Consider the following 27,962-nt stretch of genomic DNA (forward strand, 5'->3'; position numbering starts at 1 on the left):
AGGGAAATTCTGCACGGAGCAGGTGGAAGCTTCTTTTCGGCCCTTTTCTTTTTTTCTTTTTTGGTATAAGCTGTCCAAAAATGTTCAACTAGACACACCTCCTGAACAGCTGTTCCGATGTGCTATATCGAGTATTGGGTTTTTGATTAAGTCTTCTATGGGATTTAGCATCAAAATAGCTTGTTTTAAAGTCAAAGTCGTAGGGTTTAGAAATAATATATGGGTTGTCTCTGAGAATTTAATGGTTCTCCCATTAGCCTTGGGAAAGGGAAAATCCATTTCCGTACGAACTTGGCAGCCATCAAAGCTGGCAAAGGCTTTGGAGTGGCGCAAACACTTACCCCAAACAGCAGCACTGCGTAGCTGATGAATTTTTTGGTGTATTTGATGTACCACCCAGTAAATGAATTGGCACTGGTTTTGCTAGTGCCGAATTATTACAGGAGGGATTAGAGGAGGGATTTAGCTCATTGTACGCTACTGTGGAGATGGTATGCGCTCTATTGAAATATTTGAAAATAATCAATCTACTCCTTCAGGCTCTGTTGGTGGGTCTCTTCTGATATGTGGATAGACAAACACCAGGTGTTTTAAGAGAATGGATGGCTTTCTACATTAGGGAAGCCAAGCTGAATTAGATTTTATCATCATTCCCACCTCTTCAGTATCTAGAAATGTTTCAGAACATGTTCTTTGGGTTTGGTGATTTTCGTTTACCCCAGAGCTTTTCTTCCCGGCCTTGTTTTCCATTCAACAACAGGGAGGTCAGAGTGGCTGGTGGTTCCCCGCATTCCGCTGTATCGGAGATTTTGAACTGTGGTTTCTTCGCTTTTGTTTCTACCCCGGTGGTGGTGGTGGTGTTCTGTGTTTTATTTTTTAAATGAATCCTGAAGCCTGGATCTTGTACCAATAAGACTTTAACTGGCAGTGCTTTGGAGCCTTTCTCACCTGTCAATGTCTGAAGCCGCCCCGAGGGAGCTTTGCGGCCCCGTGTTGAGATGGTCCAAATTATGCAAAGCCTTTCATTTTTATTCACGGTTCCCGTCACTCCTTTATTCTGAACAGCCCATTCAGCTTCTTTATCCCCAAGCCCATCTGGTGGAAAAAGGAAGGATTCTGAAGCAACAACAGCCAATTTTAAAACTCAGAAAAAAAGGGAAATTTAAAACAATTTACTGAATAAAAGAGAGCAAATTGTTCTTGAACGGATTAGTTTTCCTCAATGCCTGGACCCAAACCTATAGCTGGCACCCCAGCCAAAGGACCGGTTCTAAATAAATCCCCAAAGATACTGTGTAAACCGCAGTTTGCAAAATCTAAGGCAATGAAAAAACCATTTGTTTTTTTCCGCTCTTTCACATCCGAGCGTACCAGTGTCTAGAACTGGATTTCAAAAATATTTCCCATTCACTTAAAGACATATTTTCTCCCCCCTAATGCCTAATTCATTTGCAACCTTTCATCCTGAATGGTGTTGATAACAGTTTTTCCCTCTTTTTATTTAATGAGGCTGAAATATCCCAGATGATGTGATTACTCTGTAGGAATATTTTGTTGTCTTATTTGCTCCTGACCCCAAATTGATGCCAGCTAGAATGTTTTCACTTAAATGGCTGGATACAATGGAGCAGAGTATGGTAGCTGTTCTCCCAAGTCATACATTAAGAAGATGAGTTGATTCCTTCTTCCTGGGTGAGGGGAACATTGCAGAAAGTCAACTAGGGACACCAGGTGAGGGCTAGAAAACCAATTGTCTCTTTTGCCTCCAAACATTCAAAGATTCCTTGCTCCTGTCTTTTGGACTAATAAAAGAGGAAGTGAGTTGTGATGAGTTGAGTCTAAAAATGTCACCCTAATCTCTTTTCTTCCCAAACCACTAACTTTTGGAAACATCGTCAGGGTTACAATCCTGGGTCCATTGCTGAATTCAATTAGAATTGTGTTACCTAATAGCCGTGTTCAATCATATTCTTTTCAATCAGCATTGCCAGTCTAACGTGGTCAAGAAAACCAACATTTTGGGGATGCTCAGAGGTGAAATGTGGTTTTGAGTTTTGAAGTAGACATCTAAAAATGTGTTATTTAAAATAAGAATATTTATTGAACTTTATTTCTTTTTAGAAATTCACTTATTTTCCACCCATTTTTTAAACACTGCTTCTTACCTCAATATCCAAGGTGAATGAATGTACTTATTTCATATAACAAGTTCATCAACAGTAGGAGGTCAATAGAGTGCAAACAGAACTTACATGCACATCTTTCCATTCAGTCTGCGTTTTATATTAATAGATATTTTGTAGGTTTATGTGTTGGAAGATGGAATTTCTTCAAGGGGAGGAGTCACCATATCCCTTAACTGGGCTGGGAGATGGCACCCTTAGTTGCATACCCAAAGGGTCCTTCATGGTATCGTGTGATAATGAAATGCTCTGACGTCAGCTTACAAGTTGAATAAAGTCAGACAAAAGGGATCCGGGAGAAGCTGGAGGCCGCTTGAGAGTGACTGCCGAAAAGGCATAATCAATTCAAGTCACAGCTGTCTTGGAAGCAATCAATCCTGCTTAGGGGAATGTCAAAGGTAAACGCATTGCTGGACTATGCAAGTCTACCTCTGAGGATTATAAAACCATGTGCACAGAGCAAACACATCTCCCAAGTACAATAGGGGAGCCAGAGATGATTGGCAGGCCTGACAATCCATTCCAGAGACTGAAATCACGACAGGAGCCCCTCACGTGGACAGCCCAGAGGGGCCGCAATTATTTATGCATCCCCTAAACACTTCCCGCGTGGGGGTGTCTGCAACAGCAGAGAGGCCTCTGTTTATGTTCCACTCCCTTCCCGGTGTGCAGGCCCTCACAGTCTGTGACGTTCACTACTCAGGCTGCATTTGAAGCCTGATCTTGAGGCTTTCATCCCCGAGAGCTCCGTCTAAGCGCAAACTGCCAACTCAGCTTCCTAAGTGGTTAGATTCCTAACACCGAAGAGGCCATTCTTTCTGCCAAAGATTAATTCTTTTGCTCTGTACGGCGTGACTCCGCATGCTAAGATGGGTTGATTACGGCAAATTAAATCTCCTATTAGAAATTCTTTCCCTCCTTCCCCCAAAGACCTAATATCATTGTGTATTAAGGGAAGACAAATACTTGGGAAAACAATAAGATTGCATTGTTGGCATTAAGGTCCTCCTCTTGAAGGCTGGGTACTAAAGGGCAGAGAACTTTCTGCCTGTGTTCCAGTGACCCTTGGCCACTGCCCAGGCCTGGACAATAGTGGGTGGCTTCTTTGCCTTAACCTTGGTTTGCGCTAGGACTCAAAGGGGGAGCTGGTTCGGAGTGAGGGCGAGTGCATCCTATCCAGAGGGCTATCTCTAGGAATGAAGGAAGTAAATCTTTCAAAGTAAAAACACCCAACTGTCATCTCTAAGCAAGTCTGGAGGGGTCTGGGGTCACCAGATGAGGGAGTCTTGGTGCAAGGCGTGAAGAGGCTTGGCACAAAGTCTGTGTCGGGGGCCGAGGAACTCCAGGAGGAGCCCTCCTGAGTAAACCTCAGGTCCGGGTCTGTATTTATCATCATAAAATGGGAAGTAGAATAAAAGCTGCCGGCCCAACATTAGCTCTGATTAGGGAGGAGCAGAGAAGGTCAGATGGAGCGGCTCCACCTTTGTTTTTGCAGAACCGCAGACCTGGAGCACAACCACAGCCTCCAGCATCAAGGGACCTTGGGAATCTGGAGAATCTTGACCATAAGTGTCACTGTCACATCCCACGGGTAGATTTTCTCTTGGAGGCCGGTTTTCGGATCCGTCTGTGCACAACTCACATGCCATTCTCATGATTCTCCACGTCTTTCAAGCAGGAAGCGGGTCTTATGCTAAAGATCGGGGCTCCATTTCCCCTAAACAAGTCTGTGCTTCAGGCCAGACAAAATCTGATATTAGGCAGAAAGACAACAGAATATGCCCCCGCCTTTGTACTTCCCCTCTCCCCCTCTTTCCTCTTCTGTTTTCCTTTTCCTTTGCCTTCTCTCCCCCTCCCCCTCCCCATCCCCAGCCTGCATCTGTCCTATTCCCTCCTGTTTTCTCTCTTCTCTCAACTTGATGCCTCTCGCCCCTCCCCCGCCTCCTCTCCTTTTGATCGGAGAAATACGTCTTTGCTGAGATGTGGAATAACATTCTGCCTTTTTTGTTCCCTTCCTCTTCCTCCTCCCTTCCTTCTCTTTCCTCCTTGGCTATTTGCGTTCTGGGGAACTCGAGAGCACTTTTGCCAAAAGCCTGTGTTGCCCTTGCCAAGCCGGAGCGGAAGCAGCAGCAGCAGGCAGACCTGGCAGATGGGGGGCCTTGCCAGGATCACAGACTGACTGTGATTTGGGTGGCTTCGTTTCTCTTTTCTCTCTTTAAAAAAGAACGGTCTACCAAAGTCTCCCGGCGGCTGTGCTTTCTGATTTGTTTCTGACAAAATCAGGCCCAGGGAACACAAACTGATCAGCTATTTGAGCTGTCGGGACGTGGACTGGCCTCCAGTGTGGCTCTGCGGTTTGGACCCGAGAGACCCTTGGCGCAGGCTCCTGGCAGATAGACAGGGGGTGTCGGCTGTGCAGTCAGCGTCACCTGTCATCGGTGAGGACGCCTTGGGAAGCAGGTGCTTTGGTCCTGTACATATTGCAGAGTCACACTTGAATTTGCCTCTCCCGTTGCTAGCTCTGTCTGTCCTTCCAGACGTTTTTCTAAAGTCAGTATGGTGGTCAGAGTAGGAGCCTGTGGCCATCATCAAGGCAGGTATCTGGAGCTTCCTCGCTGCTGCTGGCTTATCAGTCAGGCCCATCAACATGACCCTGTTAGCCCTAGATCGGATCTTGCTGTCGGTTTGCACCAACCCAGATACTGGAAGGATCCTTGCCTTAAGAAGGTCACGGACGCTGGCAGCAGCTGTGACTAGCACCTCATGTGTGAGTTTTTCTCATCTTCTGAGACGTGACCCTGTCGTGGAGGAAGGACTGGAGCTCTCTCCTCAGGTTGTGGCAAGCAGCGAAGAAAGTCTGACATGACAACCAGGACGAACAGGCAAAGCTTTCATCCTAGGACAATTACCCTGAGATATTCTGAAGTCTACTCATCCCACCAGAGTCCCGCTTTTTAAAGGTGAAGGGAGATGTACTGAAATGGATGCTGAGGAATTTAGTTCACCTAACTTAAAAGCTACAATGATAAGCTAATTATTCCAAGGAGTCTTAGCTCCTGCCCTCCAGTCATCCACGTTACCCTTTCAGACGTCCTTTCCCGGGTGTTTGAAAATAAACAGTGCTTAATTTCCATGATCAGATGCAAAACTATAAAATCCGCAAGTCTGAAGCTTGTGGTCTCTTACAGAACTCTTGCAAGCACACTTTCTATTCTGCCCTGCTAGTTCTGATCTTTTAAAGTTTTTTTAAATTAAATAAATAAAATGTGACCTGCAGGCCTTGCTAGGCTTAGATGCAATCCCATCAGTTACAGAGCTTCTGTAATCACCTTCCCCGTTCAGAAGAAATGGAAGGTGAGATGTGTGATCGTAATGCTGTTTCTCTGCTAAGCTCGTGTTTCAGATGTTTTTTTTTTTTTTTTAAGTTAACAGAGACAGGTATCCCCTTCTGAGACCTCAACACCTTTGCAAAATCCATCAGGTAGAATGTTAGGAGCATGCCAAGTTGTTTTCAGTGTTAGTGTGCAAAGATAAGGGCATGGTGGGAAATGAGACTCAACAAAGACACACTCCTATCCACAGCTGTGTTCTCCGGGAAAGGATCTTGTCTTCCTGGGGAAGAGAAATGTGTGAATTCAACAGTCTCTATCAAGCTGATGTAGCTTTCAGAGAGCTATATAGTACTAAAGGGCAATTTGGGAATTTATTTCCCATCGTAGAGCTTTTGTGCTCCATTTTTGGAAACCAAGTGGTTAATTTAATGATATACATTTAAGATGATAATAAAATAGAACTTACCCATCATGTAGGTGATGGTCCCTGTTACAGCAAAAAGGGTCAAAAGGGTCGAAAAGGGTCAAAAAGGGTCACTATTTCAGTGACAAAACCATGGAAGGAAGGTTAAGGGCTGAGGAATCAGTTAGGGAACTTTGGTTGTGCACAACAGAAACCAATTCTGGTTAACATCACAGAAGAAACCCTTAAGGGAAGTGTAAAGAGTGACTCTTAGAAAAAAGCTGAAGAATTGCTTTTCAGAAAAGACAGGAGAGAAGGAAGCTATGGAAATTTGGGCGCCAGTTGCTTCAGGGTGCTGGAGTTGGAAGAAATCGGCTCCAGCCACTTTCTCGATTTGTGCCACTGTACTCACCATTCAAGTTCTTAGAAGCATCGGAATGGTCCACCTTAGGTCACCCGGCCCTCCTCCTCTTTGACTATGGGAGGGTAGGCATGTTGATAAGTAATCTTACCAACACTGTGTCTAGTGTCAGAAGGTATCATTACCACCGGAAGCAGGGGTGTTCTCATCATGAAAGGATGCTGGATGTTATCAAAAGCCTTTTCTGCATCAATTGAGAGAATCATATGGTCTTTGTTTTTTTTTTTTATTTATGTGGTGTATTATATTTATAGATTGAATGTTGAAGCAACCTTGTAACCCTGGGATAAAACCAACTTGATCATGGTGTATAACGTTTTTGATATGTTGTTGAACGTCCTGTATGTGGAGAGAAGGGAACACTTCTGCACTGCTGATGGGATTGAAACTAATACAGCCTTGATGGAGACTCCTCAAGGAATTAAAAGTCGACCTTCCATTTGATCCTGCAATCCCATTACTAGGTATCTACCCAAAAGAACAAAAATCATTTTACCACAAAGATATTTGCACAATAATGTTTATTGCAGCCCAGGTCATAATTGCCAAGTTGCGGAAGCAACTCAAATGCCCATCAACTCAGGAATGGATTAACAAACTGTGGTATATGTATATCATGGAATACTATTCAGCCATGAAAAGATGGAGACTTTACCTCTTTTATGTTTACCTGGATGGAGTTGAAACACATTCTTCTTAGTAAAGTATCTCAAGAATGGAAAAAAAAAAAATCCAATGTACTGAATACAATTAGGAAACAATATATAACAACTTACATACTCCTAGGAATGATAAAACACAAATATAGTCTAGCAAAGGGGAGGGCAGAGGCAGGAGAAGGAGAGGAAGGGGAAGGGTGACTGGTGGGAGGAGGGAGGGCATTTGATGGGATCTCACCTAATGTGCACAATGCAAAGGTACATTTCAACATAACTAAGAATAAATTTTAAATGTCTTACCACAACAAATAAGTAAGTGAGGTGATGGATAGGTTTGGATATATTTTATTTTATTTTATTATTAAATCATAGCTGTGTCCATTAATGCGATCATGGGGCACCATGCACTGGTTTTATAGACCGTTTGACACATTTTCATCACACTGGTGAACATAGACTTCCTGGCATTTTCTTAGTTATTGTGTTAAGACATTTATATTCTACGTTTACTAAGTTTCACACGTACCCTTGTAAGATGCACCATACTATATTGTGTATTAAATTATCACATTGTGCTCCATATGTGTGCGCAGTTATGATTTTAATTAAAAATTAAATTAAAAAAAAAAAAAAAAAGAAGAACCAGGCATGGCTGCTGGGCCGATACCGCTGCAGTTGGAGGCAGCAGTAACCTACTGGGTATTCTGCATGTGTGGAATTTGTGCTTTGGGTTCCAGCACACAACTTGTCACTGTACTGAGCTCTCGGATCAGAGAGGGAAAGAGCATTGCTTCCCCCAAGGTATGCACGTGGGAAGGAGGGGCGGCGCTCAGGATCTAACTAAAGCAATTAACAAGACAGTGAACTTCCCTCTGATAAATACTGACAAATGTATGTGTGAGGACCGTGGAATCTCCGAGAAAGAGATGGGGGCAGAAAACTTTGTTCATATTTGCAGATCACTTTACTATTTACAAAACTTTCGCCACCATTTTCTCATTTGTTTCTCTCAACCATGAGAGAGGTGCAGAGGGTTGGGTAGTATTATCTCTATTTTGAAAGCTAGATATTAAGCTTTTTTTGTGGCCCATCACAAAGCCAAGGTAATTGGTTTCCTACTTGTAAGTGGTGCCCCTCAGAGCATTTACTTCCCAAGGGATGGTTACATAGAAGGAAAGAGAGTGTGTAACTTTGAGAAAGAAGATTTAAACCTGGCTTCAGACATAGTATGCCACATATTTGGACAGTCTAAATAAAAATGCAATAGATTCCTAAAGCCAAACTCTCCTTTCTCAGGCTCCTAGAAAGTTTAGAATTCCAAGAACATAGTTTTCAAAAATCCCAAACATTCCAGTCTCTTCATGATGTCTGTTGTGCTATTGCCAATTTTTGGGCTTTCCAGATAATAACATATGCCACCAATACCCTTTAGATTGGTAGCTCTCCACTGAAAGGGCAAGAGAGCAATTTTTCTGCCCCCACCCTGACAACCAGGGGACATCTGGCAACATGTCCAGATATCTTTGACTATCAGGACTAGGGGGCTGGAGGTTTGGGTCATGGTGCTCCTCGCATTCAGTGGGCAGAGGCCCAGGATGCTGTTGAATTTCCCGAAACGCTCAGGACAGCCCCTCACAACACAGAATGACCCAGCCCCAGATGTCAATGGTATCAAGGTGGAGAGAGCCTGCTTTAGACCCAAGGCTAACGTTTTAATTATCTGTGGAAGTCTTTCAGCCTCAGAATCTTTTTCTTTGAAGCCCTATGAATGATCATAATCGATCCTCAAGACACACCCAAGTTATCCGTTCATTCATTTTCTCCTTCATTCATCCAGCCTCTCCTGTGTACCAGGTGCTATGCTAGAACAGCAGGAAACAACAGCAAAAATGAGAGAAGTGCCCCATTCATTTGTTTAGTTACATGCAAAAGGTACATCTAATACCCAGCCCATCTTATTTAATACCCTGGAATGACACGGTGGGAGTTATTAGTGGTCAACTTCAGCAGGAGAATTGGGTGAGAATTCTAAGACTTTGGATGGAATCCAGCACTTCTTTGTACGGGGTGTTAGAAAAAGGCATTGGGAGGAAAGCCAGCTTTTAGAGGTCAGGGACATCTTATGTAGTTTGTTAGTAAATATTCTCCTGATTTCCAAGTTGTTGCCTACAATAAGAAGCTACCTAGAAGGAAATTACTTTGAACACATGGGAACAAGGAGGCTCTACAACTTCTGTGGCTTTGGTTTAATCACAAAACCTTCTTGCTAAACCCACTCACTGTCAAAATGGTTTCTTTGTTGCTACAGGTTGCTGATTTCAGGTTTAATCTGTCTTCTTTTTGGGTAATCATTTGATTAATTAAAAAACAAGTCACATGGGACAGATAAAATTTGCTCATTCTGAAGTATAATTTGGAGGTTTTAATAACTTCTTAGGCCTGTGATATAAATTAAAATCAATTTAATGCCACAAAAAAAAAATGAGAGAAGTGATCTTTGTCCTCAAGGATCCTGTATTTTAGTGGGAGCAACTGACTATAAATATGGAAGTAAATGGACAATAGTGAGTTTTAATACTTGCTTAAATATGTGCTAGGACCTAATTTAGATAAAGGTTCAAAGAAATTCTCTTTGAACATGATATTTAAGCTGAGATCTGAAGTGTGTATGTGTGTGTGTGCAGAGAGAGAGACCTCATCTCCTGCTTTATTGCATATATTTGTGCTTTAATTTAGTTGTGTATATTTAGTATTACCTCATGAGGTAACTGGAAATAGATCCCCTGAGATGTTGTGAAAGATCTATGAAAATTATTTATTTTTGATACTTCCATTTAATTTAGGGAATATAAAAATTCCAATTGGTCTGCCAGGAACAGAGAATCTTTTAGTCCTTTACCTACTGGTGTGCACAGAGAAAGCAGGACCTCAGTCTTGTGTTGCCAGAGGCTATAGATACAGAGACACAGACAGAGGGAGGCTCGGGTAAGAGCTGCTTGAGATTCATGAGACTTAGGAGTCAGATGGGTGGGAGAGTGAGAGCAAGATGGTGGCTGAGTAACAGCTTCCCTGCAAGTGGGCACCGTGAGTCCAGGGAGATAAGACTCCAGGCATCTCTGGCTGGTGGGATCTGCCTATAATCATCCCTTTGAGGATACAGGGAGTCAGCAAGAGACTTCTGGACCCCAAGAGGAGGACGGAAACAGTGGAAAACTGGCAAGTGGTTGCGTGTGTTGGATCAGTCTAATCCCGCCGGGAGCTGTAAGTACAGCAGCAGCGAGACTGCAAACCGGAAAGGCTTTGCCTGTGAACTGTTTTGGTGTTTTTGGACTTGGCACTCAGTTGAACTGCTTTGGGGAGAGCTTGAGCAGGAGTGCAGAGAACTTTGGGTATTGTCTAGGGCCCCAGACTGAGCCGCTGAGCTGGACAGAGCTAGTAGTGTTCGGCTCTGGGCCGCAGGGAGCCATTGTGAGAGAATGGCCCAGCAAGCTCCGCCCTCAGGGTCGCAGAGCAAGGATCGGATGGGAGCTGGTAACCTAGTGACTGAGCAGCCTAAAGGCAGGAACTGAACCACCTTACAGCCTTAACCCTCAGGGGCAGAGTGAGACCGGTTTTGGCACACTGGGTAAGTGGATAGCCACTTCAGCAGTGATCCCAGCGACAAGCACTTTCCTGGGAAAGCTTCTGCTTAGCCACGTTTAGAAGTTTAAAGTGCCTTCGAAGAGGGCTGAAGAGAGATTTAGGGTCTCCACCCTGTGGGGTTTGAGAAATCAGCGGAGACCTCCAGTCGTTTCAGCATTGTGATTAATATCTCATACCTCAGAAGACCACGTGTTGCCCAGTCAATATTCAACAAGATATATATACTGCTTTGTTTTTGGTTGTTTTTTTTTTGTTGTTGTTGTTGTTGTTAGTTAGTTTGTTTTTTGTTTATTTTGTCATTGTTGTTTTGTTTTTTAATTTCAACCTTTTTCCGTACAGATTTTTTCTTTTCTTTTTTTTTCTTTCTTTTCTTTCTCCATTTTCCTAGTTTAAATACAATTTTCTATTGCTGCCTTTTTCAATAATTAGAACTTCATTTTTGCTAGTATTTCTACCCCTATTATTTGGTTTTTCACCCAATTTTATCCTATAAAGTTTTCTGTTTGCTTGTTTTAGTTTGATTTCTAGCATTTTTGTCTTTCCTCTTTACTTGGTGGAGGTGGGGTACTGTGTCCGATCAGGTTAGCAAAGAGCTGCTAACCTCAAGGGAACCACCCAACTGGGCACCCCCAGAAGGTGGTTTTATTTTAAGGTTGTGTCAAAGTACCCTACTGTACACCTATATTTCTGTCTCCCTCTTTCTCTTCTTTTTGTCACTATTCCCTTTTACCCACCCCCTCTCCTCTCTCTATTTTCTTTTCTTTCTTTGTCTTTCTTTTATCCCTTCTTGCTCTTCAACCTTCTCATCCTTCTGGTCCTGTACCAAAAGGACTCATCGAAACCTTAGTCCACAGGCATGGGAACTTAAAGAGCAAGAGGAAGTGAAAGGAAAATTAGGGCAAGGAAACAGATAAAAGAAATCACTCATGAGGAAAATCAGCAGAAAACTCCTGGCAATATGAAGAACCAGTCCAGAGCAACCCCTCCAAGGGACCATGAGGTAGCTACTGCAGAGGATTCCACCTATAAAAAAATATTAGGAATGAGAGAAAGGGAATTTAGAATATACATGATGAAAACAATGAAGGAGGGAGGGAGGAGAGCAAGATGGCGGCCAAGTAACAGCTTCCTTGCATCTGGGCACCGTGAGTCTGGGGAGATAGGACTCCAGGCATCTCTGGCTGGTGGGATCTGCCTATCATCACCCCTGTGAGGATACAGGGAGTCAGTGAGAGACTTCTGGACCCAAGAGGAGGACTAAAACAGTGGAAAAACGGCAAGTGGTCGCATGTGTTCAATCGGTCTAAACCAGCCTGCAACTGTAAGTTCAGTAGCAGCGAGACTGCAAACCGGAAAGGCCTTACCTGTGAACTGTTTTGGTGTCTTTGGACTTGGCACTCAGCTGAACTGCCTTGGGGAGAGCCTGAGCGGGAGTGCAGAGAACTTTGGCCGTTGTCTAGGGCCCCAGTCTGAGCTGCTGAGCCAGACGGAGCTAATAGTGTTTGGCTGTGGGACACGGAGCCATTGTGAGCGATCCGCCCGGCAAGCTCCGCCCTCAGGGTCGCAGAGCTAGAATTGGGTGGGAGCTGGTAACCCAGCGACCGAGTAGCCTAAGGGTGGGGTCTGAGCCTCCTTGCAGCCCTAACCTCAGGGGCAGAGTGAGACCGGTTTTGGCACACAGGGTAAGTGGATAGCCACTTCAGCAGTGATTCCAGCGACAAGCACTTTCCTCAGAAAGCTTCTGCTCAGCAAGTTTACAAGTTCAAAGTGCCTTTTAAGTGGGCTGAAGAGAGATTTAGGGTGTCTACCTGCTGGAGTTTGAGAAATCAGCAGCCTCCTGTCGTATCAGAACTGTGATTAACATCTCATACCCCAGAAGACCACGTGTTGCCCAGACAATATTCAATAACATATACATACTGCTTTGTTTTTGGTTGTGTTTTGTTTTTTATTCTTTTTTGTTTTGTTTTTTTTGGTTTGGTTGTTTTTTGTTTATTTTGATGTTGTTGATTTTTTTTTTTTTTTTTTTTTTTGTAGAGACAGAGTCTCACTGTACCGCCCTCGGGTAGAGTGCCGTGGCAACACACAGCTCACAGCAACCTCTAACTCTTGGGCTTACGCAATTCTCTTGCCTCAGCCTCCTGACAACTGGGACTACAGGCGCCCGCCACAACGCCCGGCTATTTTTTTGTTGCAGTTTGGCCGGGGCTGGGCTTGAACCTGCAACCCTCAGCATATGGGGCCGGCGCCTTACCAACTGAGCCACAGGCGCCGCCCGATGTTTTGTTTTTTAATTTCAACCTTTTCTGTACAGATCTTTTTTCTTTCTCAATTTTTCTAGTTTAATTATAATTTCCCTTTGCTGCCTTTTTTAATAACTAGAACTTGATTTTGGTAATGTTTCTACTGCTATTATTTGGTTTTTCACCCAATTTTATCCCGTAAAGTTTTCTGTTTGCTTGTTTTGGTTTGATTTATAGCATTTTTGTCTTTCCTCTCTACTTGGTGGAGATGGGGTACTGTGTCTGATCAGGTTAGCAAAGAGCTGCTGACCTCAAGGGAATCACCCAACGGGGCACCCTCAGAAGGTGGTTTTTTTAAAGGTTGTGTCAAAGTACCCTACTGTACACCTATATTGCTCTGTCTCCCTCTTTCTGTGCCTCTCTTCTTTTTGTCAATATTCCTTTTACCCATCCCCTCTCCTTTCTCTATTTTTTTTTTCTTTTCACTCGGTCCTCCTTTCTTTCATCCCTTTCTTGCTCTTCAACCTTCTAACCCTCCTGGTCCTGTACCAAAAGGACTCATCGAACCCTTAGTCCACAGGCATGAGAACTTAAAGAGAAAGAGGAAGTCAAAGGAAAATTAGGGCAAGGAAACAGATAAAATAAATCACTCATGAGGAATAATCAGCAGAAAACTCCAGGCAACATGAAGAACCAGTCCAGAACAACCCCGCCAAGGGACCATGAGGTAGCTACTGCAGAGGATTCCACCTATAAAGAAATGTTAGGCATGACAGAAAGGGAATTTAGAATACACATGATGAAAGAAATGATGGAAACAATGAAGGAAACTGCTAATAAAGTGGAAAATAACCAAAAGGAAATCCAAAAACAGAATCAAATAAGAGATGAACGATATGAAGAATATAAAAAGGATATAGCAGAGCTGAAGGAACTGAAACAGTCAATTAAGGAACTTAAAGATGCAATGGAAAGTATCAGCAAAAGGTTAGACCATGCAGAAGAAAGAATTTCAGAGGTAGAGGACAAAGTTCTTGAGATAACTCAGATAGTAAAAGAGACAGAAAAGAAGAGAGAGAAAGCAGAATGTTCACTGTCAGAATTACGGGACTTTATGAAGCGTTCCAACATACGAGTTATAGGAATCCCAGAGGGGAAGAAGAATGCCCCCGAGGAATGGAAGCCATACTAGAGAATATTATAAAAGAAAATTTCCCAAATATGACCAAAAATTCTGACACACTGCTTTCAGAGGGTTATCGGACCCCAGGTCACCTCAACTCTAACCGATCTTCTCCAAGACACATTGTGATGAACCTGTCCAAAGTCAAGACAAAAGAAAAGATTCTACAAGCTGCCAGGAGTAAGCGCCAGTTGACCTACAGGGGCAAATCCATCAGAGTGACCGCAGACTTCTCTAATGAAACTTTCCAAGCAAGAAGACAATGGTCATCTACCTTTAATCTACTTAAACAAAACAATTTCCAGCCTAGAATTCTGTACCCTGCTAAGCTAAGCTTAAAAATTGATGGAGAAATCAAATCATTTACGGATATACAAACATTGAGGAAATTCGCCACAACAGGACCAGCTCTACAGGAAATACTTCAACCTGTTCTGCACACTGACCACCACAATGGATCAGCAGCAAAGTAAGAACTCAGAAATTAAAGGACAGAACCTAACCTCCATACTGATGCAAAAGAGAAAACTAAGCAATGGACTCTCACAAAATAAGATGAAAAGAATACTACCAGACTTATCAATTATCTCAATAAATGTTAATGGCTTGAATTCTCCACTGAAGAGACATAGATTGGCTGACTGGATTAAAAAACACAAGCCATCCATTTGCTGTCTGCCAGAAACACACCTGGCTTCAAAAGACAAATTAAAGCTCCAAGTCAGGGGATGGAAGACAATTTTTCAGGCAAATGGCATTCAGAAGAAAAGAGGAGTTGCAATCTTATTTTCAGATTCATGTGGATTTAAAGCAACTAAAGTCAAAACAGACAAAGATGGTCACTTTATATTGGTCAAGGGAAAAATACAACAAGAAGATGTTTCAATTCTAAATATTTATGCACCCAATTTAAATGCTCTCAGATTCTTGAAACAGACCTTACTCAGTCTGAGCAATATGATATCTGATAATACCATCATAACAGGGGACTTTAACACTCCTCTTACACAGCTGGACAGATCCTCTAAACAGAAATTAAACAAAGATATAAGAGATTTAAATGAGACCCTAGAACAACTGTGCTTGATAGACTCATATAGAACACTGCATCCCAAAGATAAACAATGTACATTCTTCTCATCACCCCATGGAACATTCTCCAAAATTGATCATATCCTGGGACACAAAACAAATATCAACAGAATCAAAAGAATTGAAATTTTACCTTGTATCTTCTCAGACCATAAGGCACTAAAGGTAGAACTCAACTCTAACAAAAACGCTTGACCCCACCCAAAGGCATGGAAATTAAACAATCTTCTGTTGAATAACAGATGGGTGAAGGAAGAAATAAAACAGGAAATCATTAACTTCCTTGAGCATAACAACAATGAAGACACAAGCTACCAAAACCTGTGGGATACTGCAAAAGCAGTTTTGAGAGGAAAATTCATCGCTTTAGATGCCTACATTCGAAAAACAGAAAGAGAGCACATCAACAATCTCACAAGCCATCTTATGGAATTGGAAAAAGAAGAACAATCTAAGCCTAAACTCAGTAGAAGAAAAGAAATATCCAAAATCAAATCAGAGATCAATGAAATTGAAAACAAACGAATCATTCAGAAAATTAATGAAACAAGGCGTTGGTTTTTTGAAAAAATAAATAAAATAGATAAACCATTGGCCAGACTAACAAGAAATAGAAAAGTAAAATCTCTAGTAACCTCAATCAGGAATGATAAAGGGGAAATAACAACTGATCCCACAGAGATACATGAGATCATCTCTGAATACTACCAGAAACTCTATGCCCAGAAATTTGACAATGTGAAAGAAATGGATCAATATTTGGAATCACACCCTCTCCCTAGACTTAGCCAGGAAGAAATAGAGCTCCTGAGCAGACCAATTTCAAGCACTGAGATCAAAGAAACAATAAAAAATCTTCCAACCAAAAAATGCCCTGGTCCAGATGGCTTCACACCAGAATTCTATCAAACCGTCAAGGAAGAGCTTATTCCTGTACTGCAGAAATTATTCCAAACAATTGAGGAAGAAGGAATTCTCCCCAACACATTCTATGAAGCAAACATCACCCTGATACCAAAACCAGGAAAAGACCCAAACAAAAAGGAGAATTTCAGACCAATCTCACTCATGAATATAGATGCAAAAATTCTCAACAAAATCCTAGCCAATAGATTACAGCTTATCATCAAAAAAGTCATACATCATGATCAAGTAGGTTTCATCCCAGGGATTCAAGGCTGGTTTAACATACGCAAGTCCATAAACATTATCCACCGTATTAACAGAGGCAAAAATAAAGATCATATGATCCTCTCAATAGATGCAGAAAAAGGATTTGATAAAGTCCAGCATCCTTTTCTAATTAGAACACTGAAGAGTATAGGCATAGGTGGCATATTTCTGAAACTGATTGAAGCTATCTATGTCAAACCCACAGCTAATGTTTTACTGAATGGCGTAAAACTGAAAGCTTTTCCTCTTAGAACTGGAACCAGACAAGGTTGTCCTCTGTCACCTTTACTATTCAACATAGTGCTGGGAGTTCTAGCCAATACAATTAGGCAAGACAAGGAAATAAAGGGAATCCAAATGGGAGCAGAGGAGGTCAAACTCTCCCTCTTTGCTGACGACATGATCTTATACTTAGAGAATCCCGGAGACTCCTAGAAGTCATCAAAAAATACAGTACTGTTTCAGGATATAAAATCAATGTCCACAAGTCAATAGCCTTTGAATACGCCAATAACAGTCAAGATGAGAAGCTAACTAAGGACACAACTCCCTTCACCATAGTTTCAAAGAACATGAAATACCTAGGAATATACCTAACGAAGGAGGTGAAGGACCTCTATAAAGAAAATTATGAAATCCTCAGAAAGGAAATAGCAGAGGATATTAACAAATGGAAGAACATATCATGCTCTTGGATAGGAAGAATCAACATTGTTAAGATGTCTATACTTCCCAGATCAATCTACCTATTCAATGCCATTCCTATTAAAATACCAACATCATACCTTCAAGATTTGGGAAAAATGATTCTGCGTTTTGTATGGAACCAGAAAAAACCCCATATAGCTAAGGCAGTTCTTAGTAATAGAAATAAAGCTGGGGGCTTTATACCAGATTTTAGGCTGTACCACAAAGCCATAGTGGTCAAGACAGCATGGTACTGGCACAAAAATAGAGACGTAGACACTTGGAATCGAATAGAAAACCAGGAAATGAAACTAACATCTTAGAACCACCTAATCTTTGATAACCCAAACAAGAACATACCTTGGGGGAAAGACTCCCTATTCAATAAATGGGGTTGGGAGAACTGGATATCCACATGTAAAAGACTGAAACTGGACCCACACCTTTCTCCACTCACAAAAATTGATTCAAAATGGATAAAGGACTTAAATTTAAGGCATGAAACAATACAAATCCTCAAAGAAAGCATAGGAAAAACCCTGGAAGATATTGGCCTGGGGAACGACTTCATGAAGAAGACTGCCATGGCAATTGCAACAACAACAAAAATAAACAAATGGGACTTCATTAAATTGAACAGCTTCTGTACAGCTAAGGAGACAACAACCAAAGCAAAGAGACAACCTACACAATGGGAAAGGACATTTGCATATTTTGAATCAGACAAAAGCTTGGTAACTAGGATTTATAGAGAACTCAATCCACATGAAAAAAGCCAACAATCCCATATATCAATGGGCAAGAGACATGAATAGAACCTTCTCTAAAAAAGACGAATGGCTAACAGACATATGAAAAAATGTTCATCATCCCTATCTATTAGAGAAATGCAAATCAAAACCACCCTGAGATACCATCCAACCCTAGTGAGAATGGCCCACATCACAAAATCTCAAAACTGCAGATGCTGGTGTGGATGTGGAGAGAAGGGAACACTTTTACACTGCTGGTGGGACTGCAAACTAGTACAGCCTTTTTGGAAGGAAGTATGGAGAAACCTCAAAGCACTCAAGCTAGACCTCCCATTTGATCCTGCAATCCCATTACTGGGCATCTACCCAGAAGGAAAAAAATCCTTTTATCATAAGGACACTTGTACTAGACTGTTTATTGCGGTTCAATTTACAATTGCCAAAATGTGGAAACAACCTAAATGCCCACCAACCCAGGAATGGATTAACAAGCTGTGGTATATGTATACCATGGAATACTATTCAGCCATTAAAAAAAATGGAGACTTTACATCCTTCGTATTAACCTGGATGGAAGTGGAAGACATTATTCTTAGTAAAGCATCACAAGAATGGAGAAGCATGAATCCTATGTACTCAATTTTGTTATGAGGACAATTAATGACAATTAAGGTCACAGTGGGGATAGGGGAAGGGGAGAGGAGAGAGAGGGAAAGAGGGAGGGGGGTGGGGCCTTGGTGTGTGCCACACCTTTTGGGGGCAAGACATGATTGGAAGAGGGACTTTATCTAACAAATGCAATCAGTATAAGCTGGCTTATTGTACCCTCAATGAATCCCCAACAATAAAAAAAAAAAAAAAGGAGTCAGATGGGTGAAGGGGAGCAAGGCAAGTATAGAGTTATTTTAAACAAGAAAATGAAGAAGTGGAGGCCGCAGTGACTTAACTGAACAGGATCCTTACAGAATCGGGCTAAGAGTCAATTCTCAATTATGCTCCTATAGGTTAGTAACTTTGCGGCTTTTCTATGGGTAAAGCATTTCCCCTCCTCCCTACCAGTTGTGCATACTCAGGAAGCATAAACCAATGTTGGTCTAAACGAGATATAATTAGAAAGGTAATTTCATTGCCAATATTTCTTCTACCCACAACAGAATTCAATATCAGACTTCTTAAAGTATCAGTTATTCAGTATTCGTTTTAATGCTCTGGCTCTCATCCATTAGTCAGATAATAGAGAGCTAAATGTATGCCGTATAATTATAATCCTAAAATAACTTACCCTCAGAGCAGTAATCCTTATACACATTCCCATTCAACCCAAACAGTCCCTATAGAGTGGCCAGATAAATAGAGGCATTGGTATTGCTAAGTGTCATCATTTAAATTTGATGTTGAATCTGGGAGTAGAGCCAACAGGTCTCCTTGATGTCAACTCAAGACAATATTGGACATTCCTTCATCACTTGTCTCTGAGTAAATCACACTTAACAGCAGTTTAATCCTGAGATGGTGACTTGGCTGTTCTAAGACCTCACTTATTCCTGTAGGATTTGAAACAAAGTCACTCATTTTAGCCTATCTAGTAGCCCAGATATCTGCTTTCAGAATGGATATTCTTGTATTGGCTTACTGATTTCAGTTGAATCCTTCTTTTTTTCCCCTCTTCCTCCAAAAAGTATAAAACAAAAAGAAGGAACTTATGATAGAAATGATGATGAGAATCATTGCATAAATTTACATCAGTTAGCTACTGGTGCATAACAAGCATCCTAAAATGTACTGACTTTAATAAAGAGCTATTTATTTCCTACTTACAAGTCTATGGATTGACTTGGTAATTCTAATATGGACAGGCTTGACTGACTGGTCTCACTCATACGCTTATGAAATGGGTCTGGCTGGCCTAAGATAGCCTTGGTTGCAATAACTCAGCTTTCCTCCACATAGCTCTTGCATTCAAAAATGTCTGCAATTCTTTACTTAATTCCTTTGCATAATGACTTTGCAGTCTTCCTCAGTAAGAGATGTTTTCTCCATCTCTTGAATTGGAGATGGCCTGTAATTTGCCTTGGCTAAAAGAATGTACTAACTAGAGAGTACAAAGAATGCAGGTTAACTCTAGAACATTTCCATAGTGGTGACAAAGGTCAAAAACACAACTAAGTGGACAAGGCCTTCACTTTCCTTGCCTCTGCTTGCATCAATTTTTTGCTACTATATGTTTGACTAAAGCAAGTCACATCACCAAGCCCAGAGTGAGAGTGAGAAGATACCACCAGATGAGGTGGATACAGAGGAAGTGTAAAACATGGGCTATTAATAAATCAATCTATCATATAAACAAAGAAAATCAGCACAAGACTTCTTTTTTTTAAGACAGAGTCTCCCTATGTTGCCCTCAGTAGAGTGCCATGGCGTCACAGCTAATAGCAACCTCAAACTCTTGGGCTTAAGCCATTCTCTTGCCTCAGTCTCCCAAGTAGCTGGGACTATAGGCACCCTCCATAACTCCAAGCTGTTTATTTATTTTTTATTTTTGTAGTTGTCGTTGTTTGGCAGGCCCAGGCTGGGTTCGAAACTGCCAGCTCTGGTGTATGTGGCTGGTGCCCTAGCCGCTGAGCTACAGACACTGAGCCAGCACAAGACTTCTTAAGATAACACTTGGCAATTTTTGATCTGTTGGAACAAGTTCATAATGCCCTAATTGTCCAGTTTTATGCACATTCTCTTTTGGAAGGGCTTCTTAGTTGGTCTGTTTACAGGGCATGAATTGTGTTCTTCTGTCCCCTACATATGCACAGAGAAGTGACTGTGTTTGAACAGCTGGAGGATATATTTTAAGAGGCTCTATGTCAAGTTTGGACAGGATGATTTCAAACGGGTCAGTGACCGAGTGTGAGAAGCATGAGCTTGTGATAGATCTAGAAACACAACGAGTCATTAAAAGGTTGTTGATCCAGCTGGGTGTTAGAGCCAGGTACATGGTTAATTTGTTCAGCAAATAAGCATAATTATTCCAGCTACCTGGAAGTCACAATGGCAAACACTGCAGGAAGATGTGAAAAATAAATGTAGTAAAGGATTATTGAGCACTCACTAGGTGCCAAACACTCTGCTAAGGATCTTACCTCCATTGTCTAATTTAAAACCTCCAGTGCTTTTGTGAGTCATGTGGCTTTCCTCTAATTTACACATGAGGAAACCAAGGCCCAGAGAGAAAACTTAAGGTTTCACATATTGAGTGAATAGTTGTGTTAGTTTGATTGCAAAAATGTCTGTAATTCTTTACTTAATTCCTTTGCATAATGACTTTGTAGTCTTCCTTAATAAGAGATGTTTTCTTCATCGTTTGAATTGGAAGTGGCCAGTAATTTGCCTTGGTTAAAAGAATGTATTGAAGAGGGTGGATCACTTCAGAGCCCAGACCTCAAGATGCCTTCTTTTTTTGAAACACTTCCTCTATTGTGAGAACATGCCTGGGCTAGCCAGTTGTAGGATCAGTGATCATATGGAGCAGAAGTACTTCATTCCTGAGGAGTCCATCCTAGACCATCAGCTCCCAGGTGACCTACTGAAGTGACATGCCTGAGAAAGCCCAGCTGAAATCAGCTGAGCTCAGCCTGGAGCAGCAGAACCACTGGTCACTCTGTAGCCTTATAAGAAATAATAAGTGGCGGTTGTTTTAGGTCAACAAGTTTCGGGATGTTTTGTTACACAGCTAAATCTAGCTGATACAATTGCCAACCTAGTATTTGAAATCAGGTCAATTTAAAATTATCCTCTAGAACTGGAAGGAGGGGATTGGGATTGGAAAGTGGCCTAACTGTGTGTTAAAGAGAAAGAGAAAATGAATTTTATGAGTTTTTAGCCAGTTCCTGCTTCACATGTGTCCTGGTTTTACAGCATTTGTTCAGCTTGAGAACCATGATAATGGTGGTGAAACCATTTAATGTATTCAAGAAAAAGGATGATATTTGGGTATTGGAACGATCACTCTGGGGGAAGCATAAAGAATTGATTGAGGTGAGACTGAAGATAGGAGGCAGTTTGTCTTGGTTAGAGATGGTAAGGCAATGAACTGTGGTATGGGGTGATAGAATTAAAGGAGGAGGAATGTGTAGTGAGTAGGCCTGTCATTCATTGAAATTTGGAGGTGACAGTAAGAGGCAAGTGTAGGATATGTCTCAGATTACAGTTTGGGTAACTGGTATCATCTAATAAGGGAAACAAAAGGAACAGCAGTTTGAAGTGGGGGAAATTATGAATTTGGTTTGGAGGCTGGAAAAATATAGGGACCTCTGGGACATCCAGGTATGGTTGTATAGGAGACAGTCATACATCTGTGTTCATCTCCAGAGAGAGTTCTGGGCTTAAGGGACAGGTCTGGAGTCATCAGTGTCTAGACTTGTAATTGGCCTCATGCTATATCAATCACAGCTCTTGAGAGATGTCAGAATATACACTAATTAAGTAGAAAGGACTTTTTGTGTAGAGATTTTGGTAGTCTACAGGTCTTGAAAACAAGGTTTAGAGTCTACGTAGTTGGAATAACAGGAGAAATCAGCAGCCCCCTAAAGTTGTTAGTGGAAACTGCACAGCTGCCCCCCTCACCCAGCACAGCCCCCATGGCCCCCAAGGTCCAGAGGACTGAACACCAGGCCCTCCTCCAGAGCTATCCTGAAGAGCCAGGTGCTTTTGCCTCCAGTTTGCTGAAAGAGCCAATCTCTTCTCGCTGGGGCTGCCTTGTGGGGCCACCTGCACCTTATCCAAGAAGAACCTAGGTCACCTCAGGAGCTTTAGCTGCAAGGGAGTCTGGGAAATGTAGTCAGTTTTTCATTATTGTTCAGGGAGGTGGGCTGGAGAGTGGTAGAAGGTGTGCGGTGTGAGCCAATTCGTGGTAGACCAGACATAGATGATAGAGGAAATTCCACAGGGGAATCACACAGTGAGGAACAAAAAATAGACACTCTGTGGATTAGGCAACAAAGTCTCCTTTTCACCTAAACTAGATTGAGTTGGGTTGCTGTCACTTGCAACCAGAGAGGCTTGAATAATAGGCTACTTAAACGTTATGGAAAATGCCTTTCTTTCTAGCTGCTGTTGTCACATCAATATGCCATACATGGTTAGCTGCAGAGTGAGACAAGAACTCTCCTCAAGCAAAAGTATCTGGTCACCTGGAACGAAGGCCCAGGAACCCACTCTTTAAATATGCATTTACAGTCAGCACAGAGCTTGAATGCAAAGACAACCACAATAAAGCTACAATGGTTTAAAATCGCACCTAATAAGAAGAAATTTGAATGTTTACATGAGGGTGGCAAAACAAATTTATTCCTGGCCTGGAAAAAATAAAATAAAAACCAAAGCTTTTCATTCTGGAAACAAAAGCTATACCCTGGTGTTCATGAGTGATGCATACCTTGTATCACATTTGAATGCACGTGATGACTTTTAAGTGTATTTTCAGATCAAATTTGAATCATTGTTGTAGAACCTTTGAAATACCTCTATGAAACCCTACGGTTCTGCAGAACACAATTTGGCAATGGATCCCCTGCACTGTATTTTCCTTATACATCAGAAAATCATCATCAAAAAAAAAAAAAAAGAATGATTTTTTTTGTTGTTGTTGTGAGTTTTGAATCGCATCCTCCAAAAAGATATGTTGAAGTCCTAACTCTTGGGACCTCAGAATGTGAACTTATGTGGACATGGGGTCATTATCAAGGTCAAATGTTAAATTGAGGTGATTAGAGTGAGGGTTAATCCATATGACTAATGTCCTTATAAAAGGGGGAAATTTGGAGACGGAGACAAACACTTACAGAGGCAAGACACAGTGGGCGATTACCCTGTGAGGATGGAGAATTGGAGTGAGGCGTCTGTAAATCAGAGAATACCTGAGGATGAACCCAGAACAAATACTCCCTAAGATCCTTCCAAGGGAACCAATCCTGCTAGCTTCTTGATTCTGGGCTTCTAGTCCCCAAAACTATGAGCCTTTACGTTTTTATTGTATTAGCCACCCAGTTCCTGATGCTTCCTTACATCACCCATAGGAAACTAACACATCCTTGCTGAGGAGACTATCACACATTAGGAAAGAATGAGGCATTTTTATACCAGGCACACATGATGGAGTAGCAGTGTCTTTCTTTTTCCCTTCGTTTAATGGAATAAAAGTGTGGCTGGGTGTGGTGGCACAGGTGGCCCTATAATTCCAGCACTTTGGGAGGCCGAGGTGGAAGGACTGCTTGAGGCCAGGAGTTTGAGACTAGCCTGGGCAACATAGCAAGACCCCATGGCTACAAAAAGTTTTTTAAAATGTGATTGCCATTGAAGGCCAACATGTGTATTTCCTTGACCTTCAATGAGTAACAATCTTTAATGCTGCACCTAGATTCTAGGTCCTAGAGGTTTTTGTTCTATCCAAGGTAAGTTAATGGTCCTTTAGGAGCCCAGGCATGGCCTAGCAGGTGGCTGTGTTTTGTCAGCATTTTCTGCAGGTGGTATCACTGTTGTTTAGGCTGCTGAGGCCAACATCTCACATCATTTGTTGATTTCCCTATTGTTGGTTTCTCAGTGTGATGGGAAGTTGTCACCTGGCCCGTGCCATTCTTTCCATCATCATCACTCTGTTATCCATCCAAGTCTAAATCAAAGAGAAGCGTGTCTCTGCTCGTCTGGGAAGTATTCCAGATGCATATTATTAGAATGGAGGAGCACTTGACATTTCAGAGTATCATTAGAGCTTCTTAATCAGTTTCAGCCAAACCTCAGCACTTTAGTGGGTCTGTGGGGGGAAACAAGCAAGGGGAAAGGAGATTTAGCAGGTTTACCAGCAGCTGCAGCTCTTGGACAGAGACGCTGCCACCTCAGGAGGGAGGAGCTGAGTCTGTCTCAGGATCCAGCAGTTGGCTCCATGTGGCAAATCTGGTTGTCATCCTTCCTCTTCCATCTTCCGCCTTTGGAGGAATTACGGAGTGGATCAGATCGCTCTTCCCAGACTTCTCGACTTCCCCAAATTGCCACCCCCTCTTCCGCATCGTGCTTCTGTCTTGTGGCCCAGACCCTCCCATGTTTTTCCCTCTGACAGAGGGAATTGCCCTTTTTCCACATTGGTGTCTGTGTCCCCAGACTCCTCCTCTCCTACCAGTCCTTGGCTGTCCATGCAGTATCGTATTCACATTTTAAAGGAGGGGAGTCTCCAAGAAAGTATAATTTTTTCATGAAGGGTTTGCTGAGGGCTCACCAGGGGCCTGACAGTGCAGGCGCCCTTCCTTAAGTTCAAGTTCTGCATAGGAGCAGGAAGAGTCTTCTGGGAAAGACAGCCATGGAATGCAGAGGGAGAGCAGGCAGCCTAAGTGAGGGCTGGTGAGGGCTGGGGAAGAGGACGCCGGCCACTGCTTCCTAGAGGAGGGAGTCTGGGTAGTTTGTGCAGAAAGTCTGGTGAGGATAGAGATTTGGGGCTGAGAAATCTCAACCTGTTAAGTGGTTGCCTACTCAGTTACCTGTGGGACAACCCTGTTCCTCTTGTGCCATCCCCTCCCCAGAATTTTGTTGGCATAATCCAAGTTCTCATTTCAAGAGGGCACAATTCAAGCTGTTGGCACAGTCGGCTCGAAAATGCATTTTGGCTCATGGGGGGTTTGGCCCTTCAGAAAAAAATCCAACAAACTCTTAAAGAAATTTTAATAGATAAGTTTATTATGGAAGAAAAAAATTGCATGAATTCCTGTTGACTGAAGACATGACAGAGTTCATAAGTTTGGAAAGGAGAGCTTTATTTCTCTTAAAGGGTTGCAGCCTGTAGGGTGGCCATTCTGACAGGCTGGGAAGAGCCTTGGGGAGAAGCTGAGAGTATGGACTTCCAGGGAGGGACCACGGGTATGGGAACTTGAGCTTGGCAGGGTGGCTGAAGGTACATATTTAACAAGCTGTAGGAGGAGCCATCAGTATTTATGAAGAGAGACACATGTACGTGATCAACTGAACTTCACATACCTTCAAGGGATTTGTGTTCAGAAAATGGCAGCCTCAGCATGATCTGAGGGTGGAGTTTGGGGCCTTTTCTGATGTCAAAGGTGAAGGAGAGGGCACAAAACCCCGCACTGAGAAGCCTTTGCCTGCTAGTACGAACTGCTCCGTGGTTGGTGTTCTGGAATCAGGAAGAAATGCTGGCCAGTTGTCACATATAGAAAACGCCAAAAGAAAAGGGATCACAGGGCGGCACCTGTGGCTCAGTGAGTAGGGGGCCGGCCTTATATACCAAGGGTGGTGAGTTCAAACCCTGCCCCGGCTGAACTGCAACAAATAAATAGCCAGGCATTGCGGCAGGCACCTGTAGTCCCAGCCACTCGGGAGGCTGAGGCAAGAGGATCGCTTAAGCCCAGGAGGTTGCTGTGAGCTGTAACAGCACAGCACTCTACCCAGGGCCATAGCTTGAGGCTCTGTCTAAAAAAAAAAAAAAAAGAAAGAAAGAAAGAAAAAGGAAAGCGAGATCACTAGATTGGTTTCTGTTACCCCTTAAGGAAGAAAAGTCCTGGCTGGTAGTGACGGAGCGGATATAAAGGGTCCCGCCCTGTCTGGGAACTCATGGTCAAGAGAGCGTCTGTTCAGTAGGTGGCAGGGCTTAGGATTTTATTTTAGTTTTCATTCTATAAGCACATTTGAATTTTTTCTTTTCATGATTGGAAGGTTTCTAAGTGACTGTCACTATTTAGTATCATTTTTACCTCTCTCTTCCTCCCCTCTTTGGTTTTCTGGGGACATCACAGGGCTTGTTTTCACCCTGGGTTGCTCTCAACTCCTTCTCTACATCCAGATCTTAAGATTCACTCACAGAAACCCAGAGAGGAGAAGGGAGAGGAAAATGTGGGCTTCTCCAGAGTCAGCTCCCTAAGCAAAACCAGAGAATTATCTGTCAGGGATTCCAGTTGCAAAAATGCCTTAAAAAAACCTAAAATCACCAAACAGTTGAAAACCATCAACAAAATGGGGCAGAAAGGATAGAATTACAGAGTCAATAAACTGGAAAACTTATGTCTCAGAACATAGTCCGTAGATAAATTGGAACAGGATTTTAAAATGAGTATAATTAATATCCGCAAACAGATGAGAGAATATTGCATCCAAGAAATCAGGACAAGGACGCATCATTCATTCATTTTTTTAATTCCTCCCCTATTTATTGAATGTCTACTATGTGCTGGGCATGGTGGGGGTGCTGGGAAATCAAAAGTCAATAAAGCAAAGTCTTCAAAGAGCTGAAAGTCTAAGTGAGAGAGACAAAAATGATAATGAGTGAAACCAGCAAATACCGAGCATGTCAGGGGATGTAGCGTACTAGGAAATAACGCAGGGTAAGAGGTATAAGAATTGGGGTGGGAGTATCCTACTTATGTAGAGTGGTCAGAAAAAGGCCTCAAGGAAATAAGGGAGTGGATAAACCAATTGGACATCAAGGGAAAGAACATTCCAGATAGAAGGAACAGCAGGTGCCAAGACCCCGAGTCAGGAGGGCACCTCAGTTCTTTAAGAAAGAGTCAGGAGACCACGGTGGTTGGAGTGGGGTGAACAAGGGCGAAAGTCCGAGAGAACAAATCAGTGTGCGTATTGGTCGGGGGGGCGGTGCAGGGCAGAAGGTCTGAAGGCCTCTGGTTTGTACTCTGAGCAATAAAGGAAGCTCAGGGGGGTTCTGAGCAAAGGGTGGTATAATTGGATTAAACATTGCAAGAGGAATAATTCAGACTGTTGGGAAAGCACTGACTACAGGGCAGGAGGCATGGAAGCTGGGTGACCAATTAGGAGGCAGCTGCCGTAACCCAGCTATGACGTAATGCCACTGGAAGGTGTTGAGAAAGGGTGAACTTCTGGAACTCTGGCAGATAATGCCATGAAAGTTTATTGACATACAGGATGTGATGAGAGCCAAGAAAGAAAGGAAGGAGTCAAAGGCAGGCCTGACCAACTGGGAGAACAGAAAAGGCTGCAGGGAGAATGGGACCAAGAGTTAGGAGGCTGGGGGAGTTCATTCAGGGAGGTGGTGTGAACGAGGAGAGGGGTGGCTGCCATCCTCCTGCCCCTGGCCTTTGAATGTAGGCAGCCCTCTATCCACACTTGGCACAGATGGCTTCCATCAGTCCCTGTAGGTGACTTTCCTGACCCCTCATTGCACGAAACCTAC

At 42.6% G+C, this 27,962-nt stretch overlaps 1 protein-coding gene across 3 annotated transcripts in view; it reads left to right on the forward strand.

The window, feature by feature from the left end:
• The window catches only part of KAZN (kazrin, periplakin interacting protein), a 1,031,394-nt gene that overhangs the window by 209,024 nt on the left and 794,408 nt on the right, over positions 1-27,962 (forward strand). The window lies entirely within an intron of this gene.

The sequence above is a fragment of the Nycticebus coucang genome, chromosome 22 (assembly GCF_027406575.1).
Source record: "Nycticebus coucang isolate mNycCou1 chromosome 22, mNycCou1.pri, whole genome shotgun sequence".
NCBI lineage: Eukaryota > Metazoa > Chordata > Mammalia > Primates > Lorisidae > Nycticebus > Nycticebus coucang.